This window comes from Leucopleurus acutus (assembly GCF_964270905.1).
Source record: "Leucopleurus acutus genome assembly, chromosome: 2".
Lineage (NCBI taxonomy): Eukaryota > Metazoa > Chordata > Mammalia > Artiodactyla > Delphinidae > Leucopleurus > Leucopleurus acutus.
Window position 1 is genome coordinate 19271956 of NC_139143.1, and position 16337 is coordinate 19288292.

Consider the following 16337-nt stretch of genomic DNA (forward strand, 5'->3'; position numbering starts at 1 on the left):
GATATACTGGCCCTCGACTAGTTCAGACGCATACCTCAGGAAAAATTTCAGTGACCCAAGATTCTTTGCATCTTCTCAGAGACAGGAAAACACTAAAATCATTAACTTGACATGTCTGTTCTTTGTGATTAGCAGTCATCCTTTTATGCTTGACTACGTGTTTTCCCCAGCCAAAAAGAAGTGCATATATTTTTTGTTTGTTCTTTAACTTGGAATTTTAATTATGTACATAAATAGCAACGTGAGAGTGAGGCGTTTTAAGGCTTATTCAGTATCTCTAGATGAAAGAATTTCAGATGAGTCCACTTGGAGTAGTGATACTTGTAGCATCACTCACGATAACAGAGGCCTAGCATAGTTTTCTCTGGCTCCTATCTTACTCTTGTTCGGCTGCAAGCCGACAAGCCTTGTACTTGCCGAGCCTTGAGACCGAAGACAGAGCCTCCAGTCAGTGACAGAGACATCAATGGTTTAATGGCTGGGGGAACGTCTGAAGCAAGGTCCTGGGGTGACACCACCCTGTGTGCAGCAGAGAGTGGGCAGGACAAGGCGGCAGCCTTCACTCCCAGGGGCAGGGGGAGTTTACCAGTTATAGGGGGAATTATTCCCCGGGGAATTGGCCCCGTGGTTACCAGGGAAACCAGCAGAGCCGTGTGCCCTTTACTTCCCCTTGGATAAGCTGTTAGGAACAATCATTAGCTGGGACCTGGGGCAAGTCTGTAGGAAGATCAGTCCTGTGAGTAGGCTGTAGGGGAAGCAGGCACTGGTCCAGCGGGAGGTTGGGGGGATGTACAGAGAGCAAGAGAACAGCCATCTTGGGTGGCCTGACCGTATACCTCTTCAGAGCAGTTCCTCGGAGCTAGCTGAGAGGCTGTTTCCCAGGCTCTAGTCCTCAGTAAATCCCCGAATAAATCATAACTCACAACGTTTGCTTTCTGTAGGCATCGTGCTGGGTGGCTTGATGACATCAATTTAATTCTCAATTTCATCTACTTCTCATTAACAAAGTCAACAAGATGGATATTATTATCTGGGTTTTATAGATGAGGAAATGGAAGCTGAGGGAAGGTAGGGAATTCCGCTCCTATGCGATGGCCAGGAGGCCTGAAACCAGGGCCCACAGCTTCCCTTCTTCTGCCCGTTTCAGCTCTCATTCCCTTTCCTCTCAGGCTCCTGTTACCACCAGCGACCAAGAGGAAGAGCCATGCTTTAAATGGAATTACCTCCAGTGAGCGTTCCTGGTTCCCATATTATCATCCAAGTAGTGAGAAACCCTCCAGAAAAAGACTCGAGGTGCTCACCTGCCCATCATACCCTGGAGTTTGGACATGCCGAGATGGCTTAGCTGCCGCTTTGCCATGGTCAAGGCGCAGAGCCAGGGGACGTGGGGCTGGGCTGGGGAAGGGATCTGTGACCCCAAGTCAGTTTGGTTGAATTTACTTTATTTTGCCCAACTTGCTTAGCGTGATTTCTGCAGCCTCAGCTACTATTCCCATTGACTGGTACCTGTGTTTCCATGAAGCCAGCACTCTCTTGTTCATCCTGGGGTCTGGGCCCACGTGCCAAAAGCACCAAGGCCAGCAGGAAGCCACCCTGCAGAATAGGAACAACACTGTCATCCCCAGCCTGGCTTCAAATCCTCCGGCCCTGTGACCCCGGGCGAGGTGCCCAACTCCTTTGAAGTTCAGGATTTGGTTTAGTTTCCTTTGAAAAGTACAGTAAGTAGTATCTACTTCAGAGGCTTCTTTGGAAGATGACGTATGGGGTGTGTTCAGAACCGAGCGTGCAGGATATTAAAGGTTCGCGTTCTGCAGTGGCCCCAGCTCAGCTCTGCATGTGCCCTGACCTGTGGGAGGGAAGGAAAAGAAGGCCTGGGAGATGGGGGTAGGGTGCGAGGGAGGGAACCCAGCAGAACTGAGGTTGGGGGCAGGCAGGCAGCCTGCTTCCCCATCCACTCTTAGTGTTTTTCTCTCTTGCCCCTAAACATATCCTTTATCTGCTGTGAGTGGCTTCCAGGGTCCTCCTGATCACCTAAGAGCCCCACCTTTCCCTTTGCTGGAAAACAAACCCAGTTGGAGCTGCAGGGGAGCTGGGCTGGAGTTGGGTGGTGTGCAAGAACAGCAGTAGGGACAGGATAGAGGGCCGCAGAGGACAGACAAGAGCAGGAAAGCGTTTGTTTATAGCTTCTAGTCTCTTCCAGCCACTGGAAGGACTCTGAACTTTCACCCTGAACTTGGTCTGGTTTGCCAGTGGCCTTGTTTCCGGATACCCAGACTGGCCTCATCTGTAACATGGAGATGCAGAAGTCCTTTCAGTCCCCGGGGCACAGAGTGTTCAGAGGACAAACAGGCAGCCTGAGCGTCAGTGGGAAAGCACGCGAATGCTCAGGACTGGGTGGTGGGCAGGGGTCTCCGGCCCCCTCATCGTAAACATGCAGGGGGCCTGCTGGCTAGGTGTTATAAACAGTGAAGACCGGGAAGGGAAATACGCACTTTTGTTAAATCATCCAAGGAGTCTCTTCATTTATGTTCATTTATTTATTCAAAAAATATTTTTAATTGAAATATATTTGATATATAACACTGTGTAAATTTATTGTGTACATGTTGATGTGTTACATTTATATATTGGAATATGATTGCCATTGTAGCCATGGTTAGCATCTCTATCATGTCACGTAATTATCTGTGTGTGTGTGTGTGTGTGTGTGTGTGTGCACGCATGTGGTGGGAGTACTTAAGGTCTAGTCTTTTAGCAAGTTTGATGACTACGGTACAATATTGTTGTCTATATTCACTAGACTGTGCATTAGATCTCCAAGACTTATTTATCTACTAGTTGCAAGTCTGTGCCCTTAAACATCTCTCCCATTCTCTTGCCCACCAGGCCCTGGAAACCACCATTTTGCTCTCTGTTTTTACAGGTTGGCTTTTTCCAGATTCCACATATAAGTGAGGTCATACAGTATCTGTCTTTCTCTTTCTGACTTATTTCACTCAGCATAACATCCTCCGGGTCCATCCATGTTGTCACAAAGGCAGGATTGCCTCCTTTCTCAGTGCTGAATAATATTCCATTGTATGCGTATACCACGTCTTCTTTATTACAAATACATTTCGAGCACTTTTGCTGTGTTCCGTGTCAACTGAAAAAAAAATGCACAACATGAGAGTTGTGAGTTAAGATTTATTTGGGGCAAAATGAGAAATATGGCCTGGGAGGCAGCCTCTTAGATAGCTCTGAGGAACTACTCTGAAGAGTTGAGGTGGGGGTGTGTGTCAGCATATATGTGATCTGGGGGAAGGAAGATGCATGTAGTCAAGCACACATTTTGGCAGAGGCCGGCTGCTACTCTCCTGCAGTTTACCGCTAGTCACAAGGAACAGATGTCTCCTAAAGCACTAATGATTTTAGTGCTTTTCTAGATATGAGAAGATGCAAGAATTTGGGCTCATGAAATCTTCTCCTGAAAATATCTAACTATCTGAAGGCCTATTCTGCCAGCTTTTCCCAGAGCACAGGGAAAAACTCCTTCCTGATCTCCACCCTGAACTCCTTTCCGGGGGCGCTGAAGGTCAGTGACTGCGGTGGCGGTGGTTTCATCCTGGTGGAGGTAGATGGCAAGCGCCAGTTTCTAGTTGGCAGCCGGCACCACGCTGGGCGCTGGAGCTGCTTCCCTGGAGGGCAACTGGATGGACGGTTACCACTCTGTATCCTGGTGTCCAACAGACCATTGCAGGTTGGAGATTCACGTGCAGGGTGATTATAGGGTTGCCTTGGGATCAACCTCCAAGGAGAAGGGGGCAGGACTCAGCAGAGGGAGAAGCTGAGTTGCAGTGCAGGCCCAGTAAAGCCCTCTCCCACTCACAGGAGCTCTGATGCTAGAACGGCCCTTCAGGGTTGACCTGGCTTGTCCGGGAAAGGCCAGGCCTAATACCCCACATTGATCAGTCCGTGGACGTGGGCTGCCCTGGGAAGGCACGTGACTTTAGTTGAGGCTGCTCTTAGGGACTGAGGCAGTCTTGCAAGGACTCTTCAAGAGCCTGGAAAGCTCTCTGCACACAGCGATCCCAGCAGACAAATGTGGGTGGCACATTGCTGTGTCCACCACGCTGGCTCTGAAATCTGACTCCACGACTCACTGCCTCTGCCTCTGTGACCTTGGGCAAGAGGCTCAACCTCTGGATCAGTTTGCCCACCCGACAAATGAGGGTAATAACTCTACCCATTTTGTAGAGTTATCAGGAGGAGAGAGTGAGTTAATTCTCACCACAGTGAAACCCATAGAAAGAGTTCAAAATGTGTCATTGTGGTGTTGTTATTTCTAGAATAAACGAAGTAGGGTTTGGCCCTGGGGGAACTTGTAGTCGATCGTATGGCTTCAGACAACCCGGTGTGATGAGTGTGTGCGTCGGGGGACCCAGGGGCCCATAGGAGGGGCCCCTCACCCCGTCTTGGGAAGGCTTCCCAAAAGGCAGGGGTGGCTGGAGTGGGACTGGGGGAGGGTGGGTAAAGTGCAGCGGCCCCAGCCTGAGTCACCGACCTTGACCTTGGCAAACAAAGGCCTCTGCTGAGGACCTCCTTCTGCTGTGAGCGAGGCTCGTCCTGCTTTGCTCTCCTGATTGGTAGGGCTGGAGCCAGAGCTGGCAGACCTCCCAGGCCTCAGAGCCAAGGAGGCTGGTGGGCAGGGAGGGGGTGGGCCGCGCGGGACCCGTGTGAGGGGTCTGACACGAGGTCTTCATGGGCACTTGGGCAGGCGTTGGCCTGTGTGGCTGGGAATTGGGGACCATCCTCTCCTAACACAGGAGGGAGGGAGAAGGGACCTCTGTCTTTCCTTCCACCCGCTCTCGGCCCCAGGAAGTAATCTGAGTGCTGTACAGAGTCAGGAAAGCAATCGGCTGTGTGGCCTTGTACCAGTCACTTCACCTCCTTGGACCTGGGCATCCTCTTCTGTAAAATAATGAGGCTGGAGTGGATGGCGCCCGAGTGCCTCTTTGCTCCGGCATTTTGAATCTGAGTAATTTTCTCGTAGCCTGCTTCTTACAAGATCACGGGTGCTGTCGTTTGATCCTCGCTTAGCTTTTAGTTCTTCAAGGGGGCTCTTCCTATTCTGCCTTCCTCTTGAGAAGCTCTCAAGGCCACTGACAATCAGAGACCTGCTGCGTCCTCTCAAGCAGCCCCCACGGAGGAAACAGAAACAATAGGAATCACTTCCCCAGCAGCCTTGGTCCCCTGCCAACGAGAGGTATCCAAGTTGTTTTTCTAGCACCACTGCTGTTTCCCCCAGCTCCACCACACCCTCTGCCCGGCTCTCCTTCCAGACCAAGGTTCCCTGTGGGGAGGGCTGCCAGGATTGGCCAGGAGAGGCCACCCCTGGCCTTTGCCCCCTTCCGTCAGCCACCTCCCAGCCCTGCACTGGGAGTTCTGCTTCTCTCTCAAGGCTCAGCTCAAGGGCTTCTCCTCCATGCAGTCTTCCCTGAGCTCTGCGGCTGGAAAGAATCGGTTCTTCTGGACACAGCAGTGAGCCTTAGCCCCATTTTATTCTACTCTCTGTTAGAATGAGTTGTTAACACCTGTGACCCCCCCCCGCCCCCCCCCCCCCCCCCCGCTACTGCCTCCAGCCTCGTGTTTGCATATAGTAGGTGCTGGATGAGTGGTTGTGGCGGGGAAAGGAAGGGACAGAAACAGAACAAATCTCTATAGGAAGCTCGGTGGTGTATCTGGGGCAAAAATTGGTCCCTGTTTATTGTTTTACGGCCAGCGTAAAACACAAAACAAAAATCCGTGGAGAATGCATGGGTTCCATGGGCACCTCCATTGGATAACCTGGCTCGGGAACAAGGAAGTAGGCTATCATGAAGGTCTCCCTGTGTAGCTGCTGACAACGCTAGAAAAGTTACTCAAAACAAACCTGCTGCTGCCCTTGGCTGCCCCTCACCCTGAGCGTATGGAGTGTGAACGGTGGGGATGGTGAGACCCTGGGCTTCGGTTCAGGGGTCTGGTCTTGGGGCTGCCCTACGTATGGTCTGGAAGGGAGTGGAGTTTGTTCCACGTGCTGCCTGGCCTGACTGAGGAGCAGCAGGGTGCCCAGAGGGAGTTGGGGGTGCAGTAGGAGGGGATGAGTTCAGGGAGGTGAAGGCTGGGGGGGCGTGGAGCTAGTGGTGGGGACATCCCGCAGGGCTCTTAGTGTCAGAGGCACTCCTGCTGGCTTTGAACAGGCGAGGGGGGGACTTGATTTACGGGCTCACAGTGCCCTATGAGGAGGGACTGTCGTGAGCCCATTTCACGGATGAAGAAACTGAAGCAGAGAAGGTCAGGAAATTGCCTGACCTTCCCCCTCCCCAGCCGCCATGCACGGGTGTCACTCTCCATCCCAGTGCCCTGCTCCCTGCCGTCCCGCTCTACATGCGCTTCTCTCTCAGTTGCTCGCTCTTCGGGGGTCTCCCTCCCCCCTCTTGAATGCAAGCTCCATGACAGCAGGGGCTGCCTGCTTGCCTGCTGCATCCTCAGTGCCTTGAACAATGCCTGGTGCATAATAGGAGTTCAACGAGCCTTTGCTGACCAGGGGACAAGGACAGAGGCCACGCCGGCAGCCGGAGCTGGGGTGCTGGCACACCAGATGTTGAGTTCTCTCCAAGGCTCCGCGCTCAAATCTCCCATGGGAAGTCCTGGGGCTCCAAGCCAGCCTGAGGTCAGATGTGTGGGTGTCTGCCTCGGACCTCTCCCCACCCCGCCATGGCACTGCATCTTGGAGGGTCAGACAAGGGTGCTTGGCTGTCCGCTGTCATTCATTTATCAATTTCTTCCTTCTTCCACACATTCAGTCCCTCAGCTGTCCAACAAGCGTTACCTGAACACCTCCTCTGTGCACAACACTGGGCTGGGACGGCACGCAAGTAACCAAGGCTGCGTGCCTGCCCCTTGCATCCGTGGGGGGACAGACCAAAGAGCAAGAAAGACAGATGAGTAAACAACTGCTATGGAGGAAGTAAGGGGTCTTGAGCCTCCAGTGGGTGAGCGGGGAGGGCTGTTGGAGGAGAGGACAGCCGTGGGGCAGGGGCTCCTGGCAAGGAGAAAGCTTCAACAAGCTGTCAGAAGCAGGAAGAGCCAGTGTGATGGGAGCACCTAGCAGGGGACAGGGCGGGAGGGAGGTTCAGGGGAGGGTTAGAGGCAGGCAGCCAAAGAGCGCATGCGCCTCAGCCGTGAAGGGAAGGGAAGGGGGTGGTCCTCAGCAGGGGTGGGGAGAAGGCAGTGGGATGCACTCCACGGTGTGTAAAGACCCCCCAGAGCGGCAGTGGGGACAGGTTGGGCCCGGGGGGACATCGTAGGGAGCTCTGAGGGGGCTGCTGGGTTATTCCGCAGAGAGAGCCTGGGGTCGGGGCCGCGGGAAGGAGGGTGCTCACCGGAGCCTGGTTTAGAAAACGGACGTGGCAGGACTTGTTGGGGTGGGTGCCGGGCTGAGGGAGAGACAGGGGAATCAAAGGATTCTCTTGGCTTCTTGCCTCAGCCACCGGGGAGGCGCCGGCTAGGAGGAGAAACAGAAGAATGCCAAAAGGCTTTTGAGCTTAAGGCCAAAACTGCTGTTTATGTGTTGAATTTGTACAATGCCTCTTTGCTGGGCCAGAAATACAATATACAAAAGGAAGCCCTAGGGTTTTCTGCTGCAGCCACAGCATCTCCTGCGCTGGTTTTTACCTTGGAGCCCGGACAGTCATATGACTGGCCCAGTCCCTGACCTTGGCCTCCGCAGGAGAGGCAGGGACTTACTGAACACGCTCTGCCTGCTGGTCTGCTGGTCTGTGCTGGCACGGGGTCTGCCTAAAGGCACATTCCAGGCCCTGGGTGGGGGGCAGGGAGGGATGCCTTGTGCACATGTGGAGGAAAGGAACACTCAGTAGAGTCCAGACCCTGCTGGGCGCTTAATATCACATGTCACTTAATGACATAGGTATCATTATCCCCATTATTTAAATAAGGGAACTGACAGAAAGGCCTCACCGGTGCGCAAAGCCCTGCAGGAGACGGCTCATTTCCCATAAATCCAAACACTACCTTCTTGGTCACGCTTTCCTTCCAGGTGGAGACTGAACCATTCTTTCTGCCCTGGTCCCCTTCGTTCCCCACCCTCCCACATACCTTATGCTGGACATCCAAGTGGTCTCTACAGTAAACCCCTCTCTCACCCCCCGCACCTGTCTGCCCATTGGAGGGTGTGTGGGTCGCCACGTTGTTTTTCCCCAAGCTCGGGGCAGAAGCTACTTTGTGTGGTTTCCAAAACAATTGGCTCTCACTGATAGGAGGCTCTGTGGACTCCTTGCTCCCTGGGGGAAAGATCTCCCTGGGGGATCCCGCCATGTGGACTTTGCTACGACCAACTCCAGCAGCTGCTGAACCTGGTGTAACTCTGTGTGCAGGACCCAGACATGCCTGTGTCTGAGTTCTTTTAAACCTTCAAGGATTTAAATTCTTGAAAGCGTTTTTGTTTTATTAACATTTATTGTCTTCTGAATATTTTAGTCGCAGAAGATTTGAATGGAAGAAAAGAGGAAAGTGAAAAACATTGGTAATTCCACCAGCCAAAGATACTACGGTGGGCATTTGCCAGATCATTCTAGATCTTCCACAGCATCATCTGAAGTGATTGTGTGGCATGCACCACGATCTTCTATTATCTATCATTTCTTTAGGAGATTTCCAGCTTTCTCTTTGAGAGAAATCTCTGCAAGGTGCTTTCCAAATTGCATGACACTGTGGTGTGCCAGGGAGCATGCGAAACCAGAGGGAAAATGGGACCCATGTACCTGGATCTACTGCTTATGTAATGAAAGAGGCATTTTCAATCCATGTAGAAAGGATGGATTGCTTGATAAATGATTCTGGGACAATTTGCTATTTATATAATTTTTAAAAAATCCCTATACCATGCCATAGGCTCATCGAAAATTTAGATAGAATTGTGACTTAAATATTTTTTAAAAGCCCTATATGCATGTATTATAAATTATAATATATACTAATTAATTTATAAAGAACTCCACAAAATTAATAAGAAAAAAGGAAAACATTTCAATAGAAAGAAACCTCACAAATATACAAACTTCTCTCAAATAAAATGACTAATAAACATATGGATCACCCTCACTATAATAGAAGAAATGCAAATTAGCACAAAAATATACCATTTTAACCTATCAAATGGACTTTAAAAAATTTCCATTGCTTCCTTATAGAAACCCTGAGCTGGGGCCAAACTTTCTGAGACGTCCTTCATATTTGCATCTTTTTTGCCTGGTCCATGACATGATGCACCTGCAAGGCCACACACCTGGCTTCTCCCTACTTTCCTAGGAATGAATCTTCACCTTTCCAGGCTCAGCTGAAGTTCTAGCTTTTTCTAAAACAGTCTCTCTACCTGGGGGACCTCTCCTACCTGAAGATCCCATAGCTCTGAGAGTGTCACTCTTTTTATATCAGTGTATTGAGCTGCAGTTTTATTTATTTTTGTATGAAAGGAATCTGCGTTCCCAACTAGAACATGAGCCCTGTTCCTAAGCTATTGCTGTACATAAAGTCAGTGTTTTTTTAAATCAGGTTGATTATCATTCACATACCATACAGTTTATCCATTCAAAGTGCATAATTCAATCACTTTACTATGCTCCTAGGGTTGTTCAAAATCTCCAGAATCCAAGTTAGAACCTTTTTATCACCCTCCAAAGGAATCATGTGCCCATTAGTGATCACTCCCCATTTCCTCCCAGCTCTAGACAAACACTAATCTACTTTATCTTTCTGTGGATTTTCCTATTCTCGATGCCCTATATACATGAAACCATAGAAGATGTGACATTTTGTGATGGACTTCTTCCCCTTAACAATATCTTTTCAAGGTTCATCCACATTCGCACATGTGTCAGTACCCCATTCCTTTAAGTGGCTAAATAATAGTCCATTGTATCAATACACCACATTTTTTCAGCCACTCACCTGTTGATGGGCATTTTGGTTGTTTCATTGTCACGAGTTTAGCTAAGCTACTCCCCGGGATTGCTGCCTGGGCATCCATTGTGTTTGGCCAAGTGGCCTCCAGGGACCTTAAACTGACACCCGCACCTCTCCTATGCAAGCACGTGCCCTGGATAGCAGCCCATTTCTGATGTGACTACCCAACAGCCTTTGTGACCAAAAGCCTCCACTGTCTCCCAGAGCCTGTACGCCTTATGTGCCCCTTAGAAAAGACCACTGTGGGATTTAACAAAACCCCGCTTTTTAAATTTGAATTAACCAATCTAACCTTAGCCTGGGAACCCCAAAGCACTCTACCCTCAGACCCTAAGAGAGGCATGTGCCCTTGGTCTTGTCTCTCTCTCTGTCTGTACCCTGACCTCACCTCCCCATGTGGACTCTTGGGGCATGGCATGTACTTCCTCTAGGACTGGTGAGTGATAATCTTCTCTATTTCCCTTTCTTTTGTGGTCTATTTGAACTGCAGCTCACTGTCTAGCACTCTGTGCTCCACTTAACACATGCTAATTTAACAAAGTCGTAACATCTATGCTTTGGTTACAAATGATGCTGCTGTGAAAGTTCGTGTACATGTTCTGTGTGGATATATGTTTTCAATTTTCTTCGGTATATACCTGTGGGTGGAATTGCTGGGTCACACGGCAACTCCATGTATAACATTTTGAGGAGTCGCCAAACTGTTTTCCATAGTGACTGTACCATTTTACATTCCCACCAAAAATGTATGAGTGTTTCAATTTCTCCACATTTTCAACAACACTTGTTATTATCTTTTTGGTTATAGCCACCTTGGTGGGTGTGACGTGATATCTCACTGTGGTTCTGATTTGCAGTTCTGTGGTGACTAATGACATCTTCTCTTGTGCTTACTGGACATTTGTATATTTTCTTTGGTGTAATATCTATTCAAATCCTTTGCCTATTTTTAATTGAATTTTTGGTTTCATTGTTTTTCTTTATTTTTCCTATCCTCTATTTTATTTATTTCTGCTATAATAGTTATTATTCCCTTCTTTTTGCTAACTTTAGGTTTACTTTTTCTTCTTTTTCCGAAATCTGACGGTAGAGGTTTAGATTACCAGTTTGAGATCTTTCGTTTTTAAAAATATCGGCATTTACATGTATAAATTCCCTCTAAGTACTACTATAGTTTTATCCCATAAGTTTTGGTATGTTGTGATTTCATTTTCACTTATCTCAAGGTGTTTTCTAATTTCCCTTGTAATTTTTTCTTTGAACCATTTGTTATTTAGGAGTATTTTGTTTAGTTTACACATATTCATGAATTTCCCAAATTTCTTTCTGGTATTGACTTTCTAATTTCACTGCACTGTGGTTGGAGAACATATTTTCTATTATTTCAATACTCACGTTTTCTTCAGGCTTGATTCCTTTAACATAAAATACCCCTCTTTATCACTAGTAACTTATTTTTAAGTCTATATTGCCTGATCACTAATAGAGCTACACGGGCTATACTAATACTCATTCAGGTTCTCTTCCCTTGTTCTTTAGGAGTAGAGTTACCATCAGCAGTGTTCCCTTATTCCAATACACTTGTGTTCCCAACAAACTCCTTTGTGCTGTTATAGTGCTTTCATGGGTTGTTATTTGCAAGATGTATTTTTCAGGTTTATTTAAAAACACCCTTTGGATCTTTGAATCTAAAGTGTCTGTTTTATTGTTTTGTATTACACAAATATTTTCCAGTGTAACATTTTAGTTCCTTTAAATATGTGTATTTCTAGTTATTTTCTTAGTGTTTGCCCAAGGCTTACAATGTGTATTTTAACTTAACAGAATCTATATCAGATTCATTCTAACTAAACTCCAGTGTGTTTAGAAATGCTAGTTCTATATACCTCTACTCTACGCTCCCCTTTTTTGTGCTATTCTTCTTACTGTGCTTATGTCTACATATGTTACAAACCCAAAAATACATTGTTTTAATTATTACTTTAAATAATTTTATGCCTTTTTAAAAAGCTGAGAGAAGAAAGGAAAACAATATATATTTAGAGGATTTGTTACATTCAGTTTCTTATTTACCATCTCTGGTTCTCTTCATATGTTCCTTTGGGTTGGAGTTACCATCTGGTGTTATTTCCTTATTCCAAGGTGGTTTTGTTCCCACAAAACTTCTTTGTGCTGTTATTGTGAAACGTATTATGTTTTATATGTTACAGTACCAGAAATACATTTATGTACATACTGTTTTATATAATTGCTTTTTAAATCAGTTAAGAGAAGAACAGAGAAAAAACATTCAATTATGCTGTCTTTAATAATTACTTACATAATTACCTCTACCAGTACTCTTTGTTTTTCTGAGTGGATTTAAATTACTGTCTGGAGTCACTGCTTTCAGTCTGAACTTCTTTTAGCATTTATTTTAAGGTTAGTCTGCTAGCAATGAGTATTCTGTTTCTAATTACCTTAGGATATCTTTATTTCAGTTTTATTTTTGAAGGATAGTTTTGCTGGATATATAATTCTTGGTTGACAGTGTTATTTTTTTCATTCAGTACTTTGAATATGTCATCCCATTGACTTCTTGCCTTCATTGTTTTTGATGAGAAGTCAGAACTTAATCATATTGTGATTCCATTATATACGGTGCATCATTTTCTCTTGGTTCTTTCAAGATTTTCTCTTTGTTTTGTCTTTCAACATTTTGAGTATAATTTGTTTGGCTGTGGACCTTTTTGTATTTATCATAATTGGAGTGTGTTGGGCTTTTATATTTTTATATTGATGTTTTTCATCAAATTTACAAAGTTTTCAGCTATTATTTCCTCAAATATTTTTTTCTGCTCCTTTCTTTCCTCTCACTGGTATTTCCATTACTTGTATGCTGATACACTTAATGGTATCCCACATTCCTCTGAGGGTCTGTTCATTTTTCTTCATTCATTTTTATTCTGTTTTTCAGACTGCATGATCTCTATTGATCTCTTCTCAAACTTACTGATTCTTTCTTCAGCTCAAATCTACTGCTGAACTCTAGTAAATTTTTTGTTTTTTGTTATTGTATTTTTCAACACTGGAGTTTCCATTTTTTCCTTTTTTAAAAAATAATATCTATGATCCAGCAATTCCACTCTTGGGTATTTATCCAAAGAAAACAAAAACACTAACTAGAAAAGATATATGCATCCCTATGTTCATTGAAGCATTATTCACAATAGCCAAAGTATTGAAGCAACTGAAGTGCCCATAAGTAGATGAATTGATAAAGATGTGGTATACATATATATACACACACACACACAAATATTACTCATCCATAAAAAGGAATGAAACTTGCCATTTGTGACAACATGGATAGACCTAGAGAGTATTATGCTAAGTGAGATAAGTCAGACAGAGAATGACAAATACTATATTATTTCACTTATATGTGGTATCTAATGAAACAAAAAAAATAAACAAATATAACAAAACAGAAACAGAGTTAAAGGTACAGAGAACAAACAGATGGTTACCAGAGAAGAAGGGGAGAGGCAGGAGGAAAGAAATAGGTGAGGGAGATTAAGAGGTGTAAACTTCCAGTTATAAAATAAATGAGTTATGGGTATGACATGCACAGTGTGGGGAATATGGTCAATAACTATGTAATATCTATGTATGGTGACATATTGTAACTAGACTTATTGAAATATCAAATCACTATGTTGTGTAACAGGAATTTAACATAATGCTGTAGGTCAGTTACACTTAAAGAAAACAAAAAATCTGTCTCATTATTGATACTTTATATTTAATGAGACAATGTCATCATATCTTCCTTTATTTTTTTAAGCATCTTTTCTTTTAGTTCTTTGAACACATTTATAATATCTGCTATGAAGTATTTGTCTGGTAAGTCTGACATCAGAAGGTTATCAAAGGTAATTTCTGTTGCCCACTTTTTTTCTTGTGTATAGGTCACACCTTCCCAGTTTTTGGCAAGTCTCATAATTTTTGTGTTGAAAACTAGACATTTAAAAATAATTTATTGGGGACTTCCCTGGTGGTGCAGTGGTTGAGAATCTGCCTGCCAATGCAGGGGACATGGGTTCAATCCCTGGTCTGGAAAGATTTCACATGCCACGGAGCAACTAAGCCCGTGCTCCACAACTACTGAACCTGCGCTCTACAGCCCATGAGCCACAACTGAGCCTGCATGCCACAACTACTGAGGCCTGTGTGCCTAGAGTTTGTCCTCCGCAACAAGAGAAGCCATGGCAGTGAGAAGCCCTCGCACCGCAACAAAGAGTAGCCCCCGATCGCCGCAGCTGGAGAAAGGCCGCACGCAGCAACGAAGACCCAACACAGCCAAAATAAATAATTTAAAAAATAATAATAAATAAATAAATAAAAATAATGTATTGTAGCAACTCTGGATATTGATCTACACTCACACAATTTATTTATCTATTCCACTGTTGATGGACATTTGGGTTGTTTTTGGCTATCACCAATAATGTCGCCAAAAATATTCTTGTATGTGTCTGAGTTTTCTAGTCTATTATTACTGTAAACCAAACCTCTGTTTTTATAATGACTGTTGTTATGACTGCCAGAGACTCTGAGTCATTGCTTTCTCAGATCTTCAAGATATTGCAAAAAAGGAAGCGGTCAGTTTGGTCTAAATGAACTTGGGAAACATTATGGATCTCATCATGGCCACCTTGAAGGCAGGATTGTTTCTACCTGTTTATCATTAGATCCTTAGCACCAACCAGATATAACTGGTTCCATGAATAGATTATGGAAGTGGGTTCTGTACCATGTCAAGTCAAGATAAAGTAGTGAAACTTTCCTGAAGTTTTTTAAGATGAGGCCTATGTTTCTTTATTGTAGTTTATCTTCTCCTAATTAACCCACTCTGTCACCGCTCACCCCACTCACCACCCAACCAGGCTATGATAAAGAGAGCCAGCGTGGGGAGATTCTGATGCTTCTCTTCTGAGTCCTTGTGAGTTTTTGGAATTTTTTTCCCATTAATATCCTAATAATTGGCTAGAAAAGTTCTAGGCTCTAGACTTGTGGGCTTCCTCTATGACCCTTGAAATCTATAAGGCCTTCCCCAAAGAATATAAAAATCCTAAGACACATATATTCTTATATATATGATTGGGGAAAGCTGGTCCTTTCCTCATGGTTCTTAAGTGTTAAAACAAGTTGTAAAAACTTTGAACTGGAAGGAAATATCTAGAAGCAGTGTAATTAGATTAGGAAAAATGCAGGATATGAGAGCAAGCATTTATCATCATGATGCTTTTAATTAGGGGAACTAATTGGACAAAAGATGGGCTTTTAGGCCTTAAAAAAAGAACTACTCAAGCCGCAAAGGGAAGGAAATAAGCCCTAGATATGACCCATATAAAACTTCCCTCTTCCTCTAACTGGGTATCTAGCAACAATCACACCAAATCTGATTCATCTGATTGTGCATTTCCTTTTAAACTTCTCTTAATAGCTGTTCTGGCACTATGGTGAGCTCCCCATTCAAAATGGTACTTTTGGGGGGAATTCCCTGGTGGTCCAGTGGTTAGGACTCCGCACTCTCACTGCTGAGGGCCTGGGTTCAGTCCCTGGTCGGGGAACTAAGATCCCATAAGTCACATGCTGTGGCCAAAAAACCCCAAAACACAAAAGGGTGATTTTTTTTTTTTTTGGCTTTTTTCAACAACAAGGAAGGACTCTCTCTCTTTATTTATTTATTTATTTATTTATTTTTTCTGTGGTACGCGGGCCTCTCACTGCTGTGGCCTCTCCCGTTGCGGAGCACAGGCTCCGGACGCGCAGGCTCAGCGGCCATGGCTCACGGGCCCAGCCGCTCCGCGGCATGTGGGATCTTCCCGGACCGGGGCACGAACCCGCGTCCCCTGCATTGGCAGGCAGACTCTCAACCACTGCGCCACCAGGGAAGCCCAGGACTCTCTCTCTTGACTGCAGCCAGAAGTTATTTCTCCTTCTTTTGAATCACAGGATTTCAAACTCCCACCTGAAGTTTACGGCTTTCACCTTGTATTATATTTATTTATACATTTATTTTACACAATTGATTGTAAGTTCCTAGGGAGAAGAATGCCTCCAAATTTGTTTTGTAACCCTGTAGAATCTTGCATATAATAAATGCTCAGTCATAATTCATGTGTATCAATATAACAGTTTATGGTGAGCAAATAAAGAGTAAAAGTGATTTGTGCAGGGAAGACAGAGATGGGGTAGGGTGGGCGGGATGTTACTAAATCTACTGGTCCCCTATTTTCATTACTGAAGGAGAGAGAGAGGTGGGGGTGGTGAGGGGCTCCACAGTTTCA